Genomic DNA, 16,827 nt, shown 5'->3' on the forward strand with positions numbered 1-16,827 from the left:
TGTTGTAATGCAGGATTTGATCTCTGCGTTCAAGTGTTGTAACGCAGGATTTGATCTCTGCGTTCAAGTATTAATACAAGGGTTGGCTCTTGTATTAAAGCTTACCACGTAGAATTTACTCTTCGTGTTTATTTCATGTTAGCACCCTCTCTCTGCTACTAACTATTGCTTCTGATTTTACAGTACTTTTTCCCAATGTGCCACTTCAGCCGGAGCAGCATTTCAACTACACTGATGATCCCGAAGTGGGGAGAGCTTTTGGTCTTCGCAGAGAAATTTCTTTATGCACATTCCCAAGTTTGGAACGAACACATTTAATTAGGTTTGCTGAGTGTTCCACCCTTAGGGCTTTGATCACCGATCTGGATCTGGAAACTCCTGCGGGTTTGGATCAATTTGTCAAACCCTCATTTTTATTCGGTGACCATATATCTGCCGATGGACAAGTCGGGTATGTAGAAGACTCCAGGATGCTGCGCAGAGTCGATGATCGTTTATTCTTCCTTCTAAGCATGAAGAGAATGTACCCGCTTTCCTACTTCCTGAGTGTTAGTGGTCGCAGGGGCTTGGCCTTCGATCTCGTCAAGGAGAAAGAGAACATCTCATTTGGATCTGGTCGATCCTCTCGTGTTCAGATTGGCGGACGACTCAAAGGTCTGAGACCTGGTTGTTTTGAGAAAAAGGGCTTCGCTCAGGAGACCCCTCTTCCAGCGAACATTTTCATGCGCCAGTTTATTGCTGCCCGAGGCGAATTTCCTACACAAGCCTTCCGTTCTCCTTGCTGGTTATTCTCCGGAGAGGATGGCTGGTGGACTCAGATGGTAGATTTTGTTCTTGAGGAGCTCAAAGAACCTCTTGCTCAGTCTGGCCTTACTATACCAGTACAGGCTACTAGATGTGGGATCACTCAAAGTTATCCCTGCTTCTTCGCTATGCTGGAGCGGTATAATATGGATAGCTGCACCTTTTTCACACCTGTTGGGGAGTTAGGATTTGCTCTCCATGAAATGCATGCAATATCAGGGCTATCCTTCGGGCAAACGCCTTATGAAGAATTTATTCCCACTACCGAGGAACTCTCCCTCCTGAAGACTGTTCATCCAGAGATATACAGCACTTTTTGGGAGTTGCTGTGTCATTTCCACATCTGTGCTCAGGTCACCGGGATGCGTGGGGGTGGCCTCATGCATACTGCTTGGGCAGATTACTTATTCCAGAACTTGGGTCAGAAGGGTTTGAAGGTGACCCGTCTCGCTGTAAGCTCTGCTAGGAGTATCAAAGCTCGCATCAAAACTCCTAACGCCATTTATAGGAACACGTGCTTGGAAGATGGATTTGAAGCTGACAGTGAATTCGAAAGTTTTCATCATCAAGCCGCAATTCCTATCTCTGAAACAGCCCTCCTTGCTGGTTTCTTGATGCTATGGTTGAAGCGGTGTGTCGTGCCGACGAAGCCAGCTGAATCAATCTTGGTGGAGGTCGTCTACCCAGCCGTTCTCCTGGCTCACGGAAGACCTCTAGATCTTCTTTCTGTAATGACAGGTTGCTTGCAGAGAGGCTTGCGGGATTTGATCTCTGAACTCCTTGATGTCAAGGAGATGAATGTTGCCGGAAGGAAAGTTTGGAAAACTTCCCAACCTCGCACACCAATGCCCTACACTTATTTAGTAGCTTGGTTTGTGCTGCATTGTCCCTCCTTGATGCGGGGGATTATACATAATAATGAGACCTCCATTCCTTTCGTGCAATGGCTTGAGCCAGCCACATGGACGACTGTATACATAGTCCGGGCTAGGCAACTTTTATCTTCGGAAGCCAGTTATGATCTCTTTTGCTGTCGCCCTTGCTTTGATGGGGTCGAAGAAGAAGTTCCAAAGTTTGGTGACGTAGTCTTTGAAGGGTCTTCACTGTTAAATACAGGAACCTTCCAATGGCTTCTCTCTATCAGAGTGGGTTACCTGGTTTTCAGAATAGGTGAAAGATGCATAATTGAGCCTTACGTTCCTTCACATTTTGCTCGACAGTTCGGGTATGACCAGCTTTATGTTGGTAACCCTAATCCACAATTAGCTCACATCGGGAATCTGTATGAAGGAGCTCGTGCTTGGCATTTCTTTATTGCTCGAGGAACTCATGCGCAGTTTACTCTGCCTAATTTGCCACCTAATTGTTCCACCGTAGCGGATTTCCGTAATTGGTTTGATAAAGCTTCTCTAATCCCAGAATATGACATTTATACTTCATGTATAAACAAAATCTGAGAACTTTATAAATCAAGAAGTGGTTCCGGCAGGACTCGACTACCAGGGATAGAGGATTATCTGCCCTGCGAGCGAGAGGCGTCGGGAATCAAGGAGATCCCAGAGGAATTACCCGCTGCTAAGCCTTCTGAAGAAGAGGATACTAAAGAGACTTTTGAGGGACCACCTCCTTCTAGACTCCGCCCCTTGAGATCTTCAGGGAAGAAGGCTCTTACCGCTGAAGAGGTAGGCGAATACGATAGAAGAATTCGCAAACGAAAAACCGTTGCAGCTAATAATTCCAAGAGAGCTAAGTTGATGGGGGACGCCATAAAGTCGGCACATGTTTCATCTCCTGAAAACAGCGGGGATACTATGTCTCCAGCTGCTCCTCCTAGTCCTGAAATCCCAACAGGTGAGCAGGAATTGACCGTCCCAGGTTCAGTGCCAAATGTGCCCGAAAAGCTACCATCTGAAGCTGCGCACACTCCCACTCGCACTGATTATGAGAATTGCTTTACTTATCCGCCGACTGCTCCACCCCCAGGCTCGAAAACTTTAAGGAAACTCATCGAGCAATTAGAGTACTGGATGCAGATGACCATTGATGTCGTTAGTCTCGGGGACGTGAGTTTCAAAGTCTTTGAACCCCATCTGCTGGAGTGTCTTGCCAAGATTAGGGACCAAGGGGATACATTGTGGACCGAACATTGTCGCGAGAGCATTATTGTTCTGGAATATGAACTGGAATTCCTTTCAATGCTACAACGCGATGCCATCGAACCAGAAGTGGATCAGGCTCTTTCTCAGGCCTCGTATTGCTCGCCTGCACGGGGAACATCTTCAAGTGCAAGTGGACTTGGGCACTTTTGCTGCAGGTATTCGGGATACTGCGATTGAGCTTACCCGTGCTGGTATGGAGCAATCTCAGATAACTGCTCGCTTAGCGGGCGACATGGAAGTGATAAAAGGGTTAATTGCTTATTGTGACGGACTTTTCAAGGGCTATTATGACGAGCTTGTTGCTGCTGACAAGATTAGGCGAGAGATTGCAAAAGCAGCACCAAATGAAGAGGAGCTCAAGAGCAAGATAATGGAGGAAGTTAAAAAGGCTCGTGAGGAGAAAATATTGGCGCTGAAATCTAAACTCAAGTCTTTTAGACTGATGAGCCCTGATGTTTAGGACTTGGATTGCTTTTTAGCTAGGAATAATTTTGTATCATTTTCGTTTCGATTCATTTTGTATTCAAATCAAAAATATTGAATGAAAATGATATCATTTTGGCTCTCATCATCTCTTTTGTTGAAATCTGGTTCAGGACAATGAAAAGTAAAGCAAATGCCATAAGTATAGTGTTAACCTGGCATGAAATTGAAATTTTCTTTATTATACTGATTCTAGAAAATTTCAATCGTCACCATGGGTCGTCTGTTGGCTAAAACTAAATCGCCTTTCTTGAAAATTCGTTCCTTAACCTTTTTGTTGTAGGCTTTGGAAATACGGGCTTGATACAACTCGATCTGTTGCTGAGCTTGAAGTCGTTTGTCATCTAAGGCTTCAAGTTCTTGTAGACGTCGTTGATGCTTTTCTTCTTCTGTTAGTCCCGTTGTAACCGCGACTCTCAGAGAAGGGATCTGAATTTCTAATGGCAATACAGCCTCGCAGCCATATACCAAAGAGAATGGTGTAGCTCTTGTAGGGGTCCTCACCGTTGTGCGGTAAGCCCACAGGCATTCACCGAGTCTTTCTTCCCAATCGCACCGGCTTTTGGAAACAAATTTTTTGAGAAGCTTCACTATGGTTTTGTTGAAAGCTTCTGCAAGACCATTTGCTGGTGGGTAATACGCCGTAGATGCAACACTTTGGATTCTGAATTTATCACAAAATCTCTGAAACCCAAAGCTGACGAATTGTGTCCCGTTGTCGTGAACTATTCGTCTTGGGACTCCAAAGCGATAGATGACGTGATGTTTGATGAACTTGATCACGTTTGAAGTCTTGACTTCTTTCAACGGGATTGCCTCCGCCCACTTGGAGAAATAGTCGGTCACGGCGGTGTCCCTTGGATGTCGGAGGGGAAATCGGTCCGACGATATCCATACCCCACATTTCGAATGGCCAAGTCGCTGACGTGGGGTGTAAGTTTCCTGGTGCCTGATGGATGAAGTCCCCATGAATTTGACATGCGTGACAACGTTTGGCGTAGTCAATCGCGTCTGAAAACATCTTCGGCCAATAATAGCCGATTCGTCAGAGACGATCTCCTAATTTAGCTCCAGGTTGATGAGCTCCGCACATTCCGCCGTGAGCTTCCTTGAGGGCCTCTTTCGCTTCCTTCCGAGAAAGGCACCGAAGTAAGACTCCATCATGTGATTTACGATACAAGACTTGCGAAACTGCATCGTAATAGAATCGGAGGGCTTTTCGTTTGATTGCGGCCGCTTCCTTAGGGTCCTCAGGCAGAATTCCATATAAGGCATAGTCGATGTATGGGAATCGCCAATCCCTAGATTCGAATTCCATAAATGTCGTACAGACTTCTCCTGACGTCGTCTCATCTGAGTTTTCCTCTGTAGGAATCTTGGAAAAGTATAGCTTACGTCCCATGAGCGGAATCATTGTTTCGACCTCTGGTGGCAAGGCTAGGGAAGTTGGCAAAGAGGCTAAAGCATCGGCATATGCATTCTGAGCTCTTGGCACGTATTCGATAAAGAAGCCTTCGAACTTTTGAGCCTGCTCTAGCACTGCGAAGTAATACGGGATCAAATCCTCATGACGTACTTCATATTCTCCTCGGACTTGATTAACGATGAGCTGAGAGTCACCGTAAGCCTCGAGGTCGAACTTTTGAGTCTGCTCTAGCACTGCGAAGTAATACGGGATCAAATCCTCATGACGTACTTCATATTCTCCTCGGACTTGATTAACGATGAGCTGAGAGTCACCGTAAGCCTCGAGGTGCTGAATATTAAGTTCTTCAGCACATTGCATTCCTAATAGCAGAGCATTATACTCGGCTACGTTGTTGCTGCAAGGTTTGATTAAAGAGAATCCCCTTGGGATTACGTGGCCGTTCGGAGAGATTAACACTACTCCTACTCCCGCGGTGATTGCTCCATGAGGGTTTGCTCTAGACGCACCGTCGAAGAATAACTTCCACACTTGCGTAGCTTCTTGTAGACGTTCCCGATACTGGATGATCAGTTAAGAAGTCTGCCAGTGCTTGGCCCTTGACCGCCTTTTGAGGCATGAACTGCATGTCGTATTGCGATAAGAGAATGGCCCATTTTGCAAGCCGGCAATTTAGAGATGATGGTTTTGTCATCAGAACTCTCAAAGGATTTACCTTAGAGATGACCTGAATGGTCTGTCCAACTAGGTAATGCCGCATCTTTTGAATTGCGAATACCAAGGCGAGACATTCTTTTTCGACCGGATTATACCGGTGTTCGGTTCCCATCATAGTCCTGCTCAGGTAATAGATGGCTTGCTCTTGACCTTGATCATTGTTTTGGGCCAACAAAGCACCAAGAGAATGATCCATGGCTCTCACATATAACAGGAATGGTTTTCCCGATATCGGGGCCACGAGAACTGGCGGTTGAGTTAGATATCTCTTAATCTCCTCGAATGCTCTTTGACACTCTGCATCCCAAACAAAGGATATTCCTTTCTTCATAAGCTTAGAGAAAGGTTGGCAGCGCCCTGAAAGATTTGATATGAATCTTCGAATGTAGGCCAGTCTGCCTTGCAAACCTCTGAGCTCTTTGAGATTCTTCGGAGGTGGCATGTCTTGGATGGCACGCACTTTTTCTGGGTCAAGAGAGATTCCCTTGGAAGTAACGATAAATCCCAGGAATTTTCCACTTGAAACTCCGAGGAACGATTTTGTCGGGTTCATCTTCAGCTGATGTGCTCGCATGATTTCGAACATTGTCTTCAGATCTGCAAGATGATCGTCTTTACATTGACTCTTTACTGCTATGTCATCAACGTAGCACTCGATCTTCTTTCGTAGGTGTTCGTGAAAGATTATGTTCATTGCACGTTGATAAGTTGCACCTGCATTTTTCAGGCCGAAGGGCATCACTGTGTAGCAATACACCCCCAGTGGTGTTCTAAAAGCCGTATGTTTTTCGTCGTCCGGGTGCATCTTGATTTGATTGTACCCGGAGAATCCGTCCATGAAATACATCCTTTCATATCCACAGGTGTTATCGATCATGACGTCAGTGATAGGAAGTGGGAATTCGTCTTTCGGACAGGCGGCATTGAGATCGCGGAAATCGATGCATATCCGGACTTTACCGTTCTTCTTGGGAACTGGAACGATGTTGGCCACCCAGTCAGGGTGTTGTTCTTCCCTAACAAAACCTGAGTCTATAAGCTTTTTAACTTCTGACTCAATTGATTCCATGATCTCTGGACGAAACCTGCGTTGTTGTTGTTTAACGGGTTTTACATCCGGATCGATGTTGAGACGGTGCATGGCCACCTTCGGGTCAAGGCCAGGCATATCTTCATAATTCCAAGCGAAGACATCTATATATTCTCGGATGAGAGATATAAGGTCTTCCTTCTCGGATGATGATAGGTCTTCAGCTATAAAGATAGGCTTGGGATCAGATTCATCTCCCATGTTGACCTGAATTACTTTATCTTCAGTGGGTGGTTCGCGTTGTTCGAATCACATATCCCACAGGATATTGAGACGCTTGATCCAAGGATCATCAGTCGATTCCAATAATTAGGATCGTTGGGTGACTCGATTAACTCTTCGTCACCCCCTGCATCTTCATCTGGGTGACTAGTTGAAACCATATTCACAGTCAAACTTTTAAAGAAAGGTCCAACACTAACGTCGGATTCCCAAGAAGAGGTTTCGGATGAATGACCCTGACGCAGATAATTACTGGTTTCATTTTCTGAGGCAGGGGGAGTTGTGACATAACCTAAGCCCCTTCCGGTTTTTTGATAATAATCCGGCGGTTTTCCTTCAGGGGTTAGAGACATCCGGATCGGTGTTCGTCTTCCCTTCCCGAAGTTCAGGCCCTGTTTCTCATTAAAATTATACCCCATTCGTTTCATTAAGCATATAGAATTGGGTTCGTGATAATGGAATTGGGGAACTCCGTCGTCTTCCTCCGAACTTGCTCGTTTGAGTTGTTCGGGTTTGACTTTACCAAAACAGATCGGCTTCTGCCCTTTCCTTTTGGATGGGACTTTGAAGAAAGCCTTCTGTACGTCTTCTGCTTCTTCATCTGAAGCAAAGAATAATTTGACAGGCAACGTAAGTGATGCCTCTGTGCACAGTGCGTGCCATGGGCTGGTACCTGCATTAGAATCATTCTCTATTGGTTTATTTTTAGAGGACACATCAGGCAAGTACGCTAAAAGAAAGTCTTCATTAATGCACCATTCACCCTCGCTCGGTACATTATTATTACTCTCATCCTGACCCATTACATCTAAGTTCAGTTCCCAGGGAACCCATTACATCTAAGTTCAGTTCCCATGGACAATCTTCCTCAGGATCTGGTTCGACATCTGCTTCATTGCCACTGTCAACATCTTGAGATTCTAAGTAGAAAACAGAGTCAGTGTGGAAGTTCTCCACTCCTCGGAAAGGGTATTTTTCCGCAATCAAGGTTCGAACTTCACCCTCGTCATTGGCGTACTTCATGACCTGGTGCAAGGTAGATGGGACAATGCGGTTTGCATGTATCCATGGTCGTCCTAGCAAAAGATTATAGGACGTGTCCGCATCTATGATGTAGCACGCTACTTCAGACTTTTGATTTTCCCCAGGGGTCGAGTACTGTTGGCGTTGAACCTAAAGATAGTGGTCTGTGTGGTGTGTAGCCGATGCATGGGAATTCCTAAGACCTGCATGACCCTGTAAGGCATAATGCTGAGTGCGGAGCCCGGGTCAACCTGGACACGACTGATTTCAGAAGATCCGATATACCCTGTGTAGTACAAAGGTCTGTCGTGTTTGTGTTTAACCTGCATATCTTCTTGAGTAAACGATATGCAGGGTAAACTTCTTGCCGCTTGCAGACATTACCGACAAGTTTGATCTTCCGAAGCTTCATGAATTGGAATGACTTGGGTGATGAAGCTCTCTGTATTCTTCAATGCCTCAATGAGAGCTTCCTTGGTGGTTTTGGACAACCTTAAGAGCTCATATAGCGTAATTCTGGCTGGTATGTTAGCCAACTGTGCCATGACATTGAATTGGAATGGGTTGCTCGACTCCCCGTGTTCCTGGTGGAGATTCCTGTTGAACCGGAGTTCTTTTTGTTTCCCCTTATCAACTGGCTTTTTGGGGACAGAACCCCCAGCGTCTTGGGGCTGTTCCTCAACTTCTTGAGCGTTCTGGCCATAGTCTTTCAAGTAAGTCTTTCCAGACCGAGTACCAGGGTTGTCTCCTGGGTATGCAGCCAGGGCAATCCTCTCTTCCTCTGAATCTGTGAGGGTCTTGAGGTGATCATCATTCTCAGTAATTGAGGGGCTAATCATGTTGGAAGACTTATCCTTGCCTCCTTTCTTCTTGGACGAGATATTCGTCCACTGTTGGTCTCCCACTAGATCAGGGTGAACCCACATGATTTCTCCTTTTGAGGTGGTGAGGGGTATCAACCCCTTGTCTTTCTGACTGTGTAAGTCAGTATTCTTCAGACGCATTTCTCCCTTGTGGATTGGGACAACGCCATCTGCGGTCGCCACTGGAGGGAAATCACCGAATTAGCCTTGCCTCCTTTCTTTTTGGACGAGGTATTCGTCCACTGTTGGTCTCCCACTAGATCAGGGTGAACCCACATGATTTCTCCTTTTGAGGTGGTGAGGGGTATCAACCCCTTGTCTTTCTGACTGTGTAAGTCAGTATTCTTCAGACGCATTTCTCCCTTGTGGATTGGGACAACGCCATCTGCGGTCGTCACCGGAGGGAAGTCACCGAACTAGACTGCTATCATGTTGGTAGAGACAGTCTTCTGTTCAGGTTTCAGAGTAAGCACTTTGGCGTCCACCAAATTCTGGAGGATGTCCTTAAAGATGTAACATCTTCTGGTAGGATGCCCCAGAAACCTGTGATAGCGGCAGTAATTAGGGTCATCTACCTTCCCTGCCTCCTCTGGCTTCCTAATTTCGGGAAGCTGTAACTTGTTATTCTTCTGCAGTAGCTGGAACAAGGTGTCCACATGCTCCTCCTTGAAGGAATACTGCTTGGGCACTTTTTGCTTATTGGGTGCTTTGCCCTGCTTCGTGGGCGGTGGTACTTGAGAGTAGTCGGCTGCTAGGGTCTCTTTTCCCTTAGACCGCTGGGCGTTGTTCTGGTTGCGTTGCTGCTGCTGTTGTGGTTTGGGCTGTGCAGCTTCTTCGGCTTTCACCCGAGCTACAATCTCTTCAGCTTGCTCTCCTTGCGAAACAAGTTGTCTCCAGGAGAGACACTCCGCTACCCCCATCTGGGCGAGGAGCTGAGTCTGCAAGTTGTGCCTGCAAGTTTCAACCAGGGTTGACTGAGTCATACCTGAGGGGCATCGCAATGCCATGCTGTGGAATCTTTCCACGTATGCCTTGATGGATTCTCCCTTCCTCTGCTTAGCAGTTCTTTTTCCACCTCCTTTTCACCTTCAGAAGAGGATCCCAGGTTGTGAGTCTCACGATCCGAATGCTCGGTCACTTTCTGTTTTCCTTTGGAGGTTGTCCTCCGGGAAGATTCAGGTTTGTGGCTTTTTTCAGCAATAAGTTGGGCCATCATATCCTTTAATTGGAGAAGTGTCTCCTGCTGCGCCTGGAGTATGACATGATGTTCGTCCACTCTTTTGGCTATGTCCTCAGGATTTCCCGTCATATTAGCAGATACCTCTTGTGGTCCGACCGAGCTCGAAGATTGAGATTCGGCTATTGCCGAATGTTCATCACTTGTGGTAATCCCTTTGGCTAACTTTTGATAGTTAACCGGGCGAATAGCTCCTGTCTGAGTCCGAGTATGCCTATATACTCGCTCAAACTCATCACAGATTTCCCGAATAGTCGGGGAATGACTTGTTTGTGACTCATCAGAATCGGGATGCGAGGATTTGCCTCTGCCGACCATGTTGATGGTGACCTTGGGATATTCGATTTCAGAGGTCTTTTTTTTGTGACGACGCTGTCGTTTAGCAGGTCTAGCAACATTCGTCAATCTATTGAACACCGACTGCCTAGGCGTAGGTGAACAACAACTGCATTCGGAGAGAACAGCGGAAATGAGCCGTTCACACTGGCATGATTTGATGACCCAGACCCCTGAGGGTCGGGTTTTGATTGAACGCACACTTGTGGCGTGCGTTTGTTTGATGACCCAGACCCCTGAGGGTCGGGTTTTGATTGAACGCACACTTGTGGCGTGCGTTTGTTTGATGACCCAGACCCCTGAGGGTCGGGTTTTGATTGAACGCACACTTGTGGCGTGCGTTTGTTTGATGACCCAGACCCCTGAGGGTCGGGTTTTGATTGAACGCACACTTGTGGTGTGCGTTTGGTTGTTTGAACAGACCCTTGAGGGTCTTGTTTTGACTGAACGCACGGTTGTGGCGTGCGTTTGAATGATTGAACGTGCCTTTGGAGGTCACGTTTTGGGACGCACTTTTGAGGTGTGCGTCTATGTTGAACAACGCGCCACTGAGGGTCGCGTTTGAGTTGAATAACCCGAGGCTCATAGTCGGGTTCATTGCCACGAAGTGTGCGTTCTGGAGCAGAAACGCACAGTTCGGGCACAAGCTCAGAAACGCAGTCTTTGCGTTGTGCAGTAGCTTGGCTGTTCCGCAAGTATGCTCGCCGTAAGGATCTTCTCCTTCGTCGAGCAGCATTTTTCTTAGCCTGTTTCAAGGCCTTGGCCGCGGCATCGTCGGCGTTGGTTGGGCTTTCCTCCGACATAGGTCTTTTTTGACCTATTATTTGCCGTAGTGATACGGGGGAGGAATCTTCAACTCGCAGAGCGAGTTTAAGGTCTTGGCCAAAGGAGAGGGCTTTCTTTGGCATCTCAGCAGTAGTGTTGACCTCCGTAGAGGTCCTGTGGGTATCACGCCTAGCTTTTGGGCTAAGGGACCCAGAGGAGAGGACCTCCTCATACTTGGCTTGGTCGAACTCTACGACGAGAGTTTCGACGGTGGTTCCTGTAAGGTGAACGTCGGATTGCGCCACCACTTCCTCGTCAGAGAAGCTAGTCCCCAGCGGAGTCGCCATCTTTTGTTTGTTGGAAATTTGATGTAAAAAGACAAAGAAAGAAAATTTGACTTGTATTCTCTCAAAATCGATTACAATTTGGATTCCGATTACAAAAGAGAGGAGAATGAATTTGATTCTCCCCTTTGTTTAAAACTGGGTTCTTCTTGGTAGCGGTGGAGTGCCTCCTTCGATTGATCGCGTCGAACTTGCTCTCCGTTGACGATCCGACCGTCCTTCTTCACTGGAACAATTGAAGTGCTTGATGACTTCGGTTTAGAACTCTTAACGAGTGTAAAGAACTCTGAACGAGTTAAGAACTCTGATAAGAGTTGTTGAAAACCGAATGTCTGGTTTGATGTGATTAACTTGCGTTGCAAGCTAATTAAGAACTCTTAACGAGTTTAAGAACTCAGAATGAGTTAAAACTCTGTAACAGAGTTGTTGGAACCGAAAATTCGGTTAATTGCCAAGTGTATTATGACGTTGACGAAAGGATCCTTTGGGATTTGATTAACTGATCGTTGATCAGTTCCTTGATCTTCAAAAGATCTCCTTCATGTCGTTGAACTGCTGAGCTTTGTTGACCTTAGGCGGTTTTGATGCCAGCTCCCCTCAACCCTATGCGGTTTTTCTGCTAGAAACCGATCAACCTCTTACTCGGTTGAGTAAGTCGGTTATTTATAGGGGGATTAGGGGTGTAACCAACCCCTAAATCCGCTCCTAAGTGGGCGAAGATCCCTCAGAACGTGGGATAACGGTTTTGAGGCCGTTCGACTTGCGTTTGAACAAGTCAAAACGCCTCAGTTGGCGTTATGGGCTTTAACTCTGCGTCCAAGGCTTGAGATGCAGAGTTAAATCTCTGTTAGAGATTTGAGACGCACAGGCCGTGTGCGTTGAAGCTCAACTCTGCGTCCAGAGTTTGGGACACGTAGTTGAACCTATTGAAGAACGCACGTTATGTGTGCGTTTGGTGCTTGAACTCTGCGTTGCAGAGTTAGACATTCGCTGGAGAACGCACAAGTTGTGTGCGTTTCGAATTTGAGAAACGCAGAATTAAACTTCTACGTTTGATAGAGGTTGTTGACTTGTAACATCGTCTGCCATGACATTGCAAAGGCCATTGTTTATTGGTCTTTGCCTGTTATAAGATATGAGAGTCGTCAGATTGTAACTCTCACCAACGATCGTGAAGGCCACTGAATAGGGTTTTCATCAGCTGTCGGAAGCGTCGTCAAATTGTAACTCTTCTCGATCTGTGTGAAAAGTCTCCTATTGCCCCTTCCGACTGTCGACCCGAAAGCTATTTGATTGTAGCTTTCGTTGTGAGAGCTTGACGGGAATCAACATCCATAGTGTTTTGAAGATGGATATTTGCCCACAGCTCTCTACCAAGCGACTCACCAACTAAGTCCAACCTTTTATTTCTGAAATCATTACACTGCTCATCAGCATCTCTAATAGTTGCTAATATAATATTAGTCATGCTGTTGTCGCAGCCATCAAGATCAATCATCTTAGGGACGAGGCTGTGTTTATAGTGGTTGCAGAGTTGCGGATGCAGTGATTAGAAAGTCGTCTGATTGTAACTTCCATTATCAGGGCTTGATAGGGATCGGCTATCTATTGTGATTTTTAGACAGCCTACACTAAGTAGACCTAAACATTAACTGTAATTTTAAGTTTTTAAAGAGTATTTTTGGATTTTTAATAAAAAATTTGACTAGAAAGTAGTTGATTGCAATAGAGACCCACTTTAACGGAACTTTATAATTGAAGATATATGATTCTTGAATTAGCTCAATCTCGGATTTCAAATCTTTTATCATCTACAGCTCATAATCAATATGGGTGGTAAAACAAGTATAGAATCTTTGACGAGATTTGTTAAGCATGGAGATGGTTCCTTGTGAAATTATCCTAGGGGGTGTGTGTGAATAGGGTATATGCTAATCTAATCCGATATTAATGCTAATTTAAATCTTATTAACAATTATTGTTAGACCCTAGAGGGGGGGTGATTAGGGTCTTATGCTAATCTAATCCCAATTAATAGCAATTAAAATTATGTTGATCAATATGTTCTTACAAGAGATAGATATGAACAATAAGAACAATAAGAATAATAAGAGTAATAAGAATATGCACAAATAAAATGTGAGACAAGCAAAACACAAACACACGATATGTTTACGAGGTTCGGTCCCCACGACCTACGTCCCCGCTCCTCACCTCGAGGAGATATCCACTATCACAATCCGGTTTGGAAGCCGGAACTTCTACACACTCGGTTTACAAGTTCACCGAAAACTCTCACACTACACAATCACTCAACAATCACACTTTACACACTAAGTGTAGGAATCTAGCCCGTGTCCTCCTCCTCAAGTGCTCGATTACAACCTCTCCCTAGGTTCGTCAATCGACGCCACTCCTATTGGATTTGACCCCGTCTCTCTCTCCTCACACTTCTCTCGGTGTACAAGTGTATTACAAGTGATTCTCACAAATAAAAGTTAAATACAATGATTTGTTCTCAATTAACAAGTGAGAACACAATGAAGCTCACACTCACTAAATCACACCCCACAATCCCACAATATATAATATGGAAATATCAAGCTCAATAAGTGTGTGTGATAATAGTGAATCAAACTCAATAAATAACTTAATGAATATAGCTAATCAAATGAAAGTGAAATAGTAAGCTATATGGAAAGAGTTTAGAAAAACTTCTCAATGAACAAGAGGAGCTGGAGAATATGATCCCAATGGAATATGAGAGCCTCTTCTTGTTGTAGAAAACTTTCTCTTGAAAGCAGATTAACGAAACACTTCTTAAACAGCTTTAAGCGTGATTAATATCTTGCTAAACAGTAAACTTGGATTTCTTGATTGATTGAGAAGAAGAGCAGCAATGGGGTATATATAGCACCCCATTGCAACAGCTAAAAATAAGAAAAAGACAAAAAAGCCCATTTGAAAAACTAGCGGTTAGGCTCAGTTTGTCAGCTCGTCGGTCGACCGGTACGGTCGACCGATTAGTTCAAAAAAACGTGAGAAAACATGTTTTGAAGCTGGCGGTCGACCGACGCAAATTTCGGTCGACCGAATGGAAATTTCGGTCGACCGACGTAAATTCCGGTCGACCGGAATTTGCGGGACGCATCGCCACCAGAGGAGGAGGAGGACAAGTACTCTTCGTACTTGGCCTGGTCGAACTCAATTTCTAGGGACTCCACTGTCGTCCCTACAGCAACCTCATCAAACTGAGCCACCACCATTTCACTCGATGAAACAGCTTCTCCCACTGTGGTCGCCATCTTCTGTAGGGTGAATATTTGATTTCCCGAAAGAGGGAGTTTCGTTTGTATTTATAAGAAGGCTTATTACAAACTAATGATCAAATAGTTACAACAGAAGCAGAGGGAAGGCCCTCTTTGTTTTGTGTGGGGACTTTTAGGTGGCTACAGGATGCTTCGCTCGATGCTCGCGTCGAGTCTGCTTCCCTTGGACCGTTCGAATGAGGTTGCTGGAGAGCTTCAGTTCGCAGTAGAAGCTCAACTTGAGAGAGTTCGGGTCTGTTTAGTTCGCCGGCGATCGGAGCTCGGAACTAAGCAGTGGTGCTGCAATGCACAAAAAATTGTGCAGAGAGCCTGGTCTCAACTCTTTTTTTTCTAAGTTTTGCGACCTCCCCTCCAGTGTGCCGGAAGAGGCTTTTAAATGGGAGAAGGGCAACTTGACTCCTCCTTGAATTGTGGGATGTGACCACATCTTCTTCAGAGACGTCTAGCTGTTCCTCGAAACCATGAACGGTCATTCCAGGGATTGTGCTTTATGTCCTGTCACCTACGATGGGAAGGCCCATTCTTGTATGTGAGGCAACAAACGACTACTATCCGAGTGGATTTGACCAGCATTAATGAACCGCATTTATGAGTCCGCAGATCGATGAGGCGTCTGTCCGATCACCAGTACTGTGCGTGACCGCCCGGCGTGCTTTGAGCACGACGCTTTCTCCTTTCCGGTCAGGAGAGGCGGTGAAGTAGGTGTACAGTACTCGAGTGAGTCTAGCCAGCTTGCCGAGTGCCGGCGGACCCAGCTCCAGACTCAGACAGCCGAGGTGAGTCGCATTTATGAATGCTCAGGTTGACTCGACACCTGTCCAGCTCCTTCGCGCTGTGCGCACTGTGGGCGGCCGTTTTGACGGCCCTGGGGTACTGTGCTCTCTCTCCCTTTGGGTCGAGAGAGGTGGGAAGGCCCACCTCAGCACGTGGGGTAGTGGATACCCAGCTGTACTGACGGTTTTGGGGCTTGCTGGCGGATTCGACTCCGAACTCGGGCAGGCGAGTTGAGCGAAGAGCAAATTTCCGCCATCCTGATCGCTCCTGACCCATGCTGGCGAGTCGACCGTTAGGCGAACCTGGATTTGAGCACAGTCGACGTCTACGCGGTTTAGGTCCGTGTCAGAGAACCGGGCGTGCGAACTCTTCTCGTAGACAAATTCCCTGTAGACCCATAGAGGTATTTTTTACCGTCTACATTTATAAATGATGAAATGAATATGTTTGAAAAGGAATTTTTGGAAAAACAAATTTCGTTTGTGAAAAACTACCTGTTTTTGAAAAATGCTTAGAAAACCTGTATTTTTATGAAAGTGAAATTTGAAATAGGACTTGTAAATATTCATATATGTATTGTGCATAAATTATATGTATATAGCAAAGCGTGAGAGAGCTGTAAACAAGAGATAAAGATATTTTAACAATGTTTTAAGAAAAATCATCTATATGATATAAAACGTCAAAAATCGTGTTAAGTGTATATATATTGAGCTTAGATATCATCATACCATATATGTAAGAAAACTAAACAAATACCTAGGTAAATCCACGCAGATGAACTTGAATCTTTAATGCTGTGTTGAAATACCTGAAAATGGAACATAAACACAAACCACTGGAAAAACTTATTAGTAATAAATTGTTTGTCAAATCATCATCAAAACTATAGGGTCAACAATTATATCCTAGCAAGATTGATATTCAGCAAAATATGAGCAATGATATGTAATTAAACAAGGGCGAAATAAACATAAACAAATATGCAAATGAGAAATAAACATGAACAAATATGCAAATGAGATAGTGACAAATGATAATCGCAAACACATAATGTGATCATGGAGTTCGGTCACTCCCGACCTACGTCTCTGCTCCCTACTCTCGAGGAGAATCTCCACTATTTCAACCGATTTTCAACGTTCATCGAAAACGTTCACAATCGGTTTTCAATGCTTACCGATAAATTTTTACAATACTCACACTTGTAATCACACAATACAATTTCTAAGTGTTGGCCTAACCTTTCTCAAGT

The sequence above is a fragment of the Asparagus officinalis genome, chromosome 1 (genome assembly GCF_001876935.1).
Source record: "Asparagus officinalis chromosome 1, Aspof.V1, whole genome shotgun sequence".
In the NCBI taxonomy this organism is placed as follows: domain Eukaryota; kingdom Viridiplantae; phylum Streptophyta; class Magnoliopsida; order Asparagales; family Asparagaceae; genus Asparagus; species Asparagus officinalis.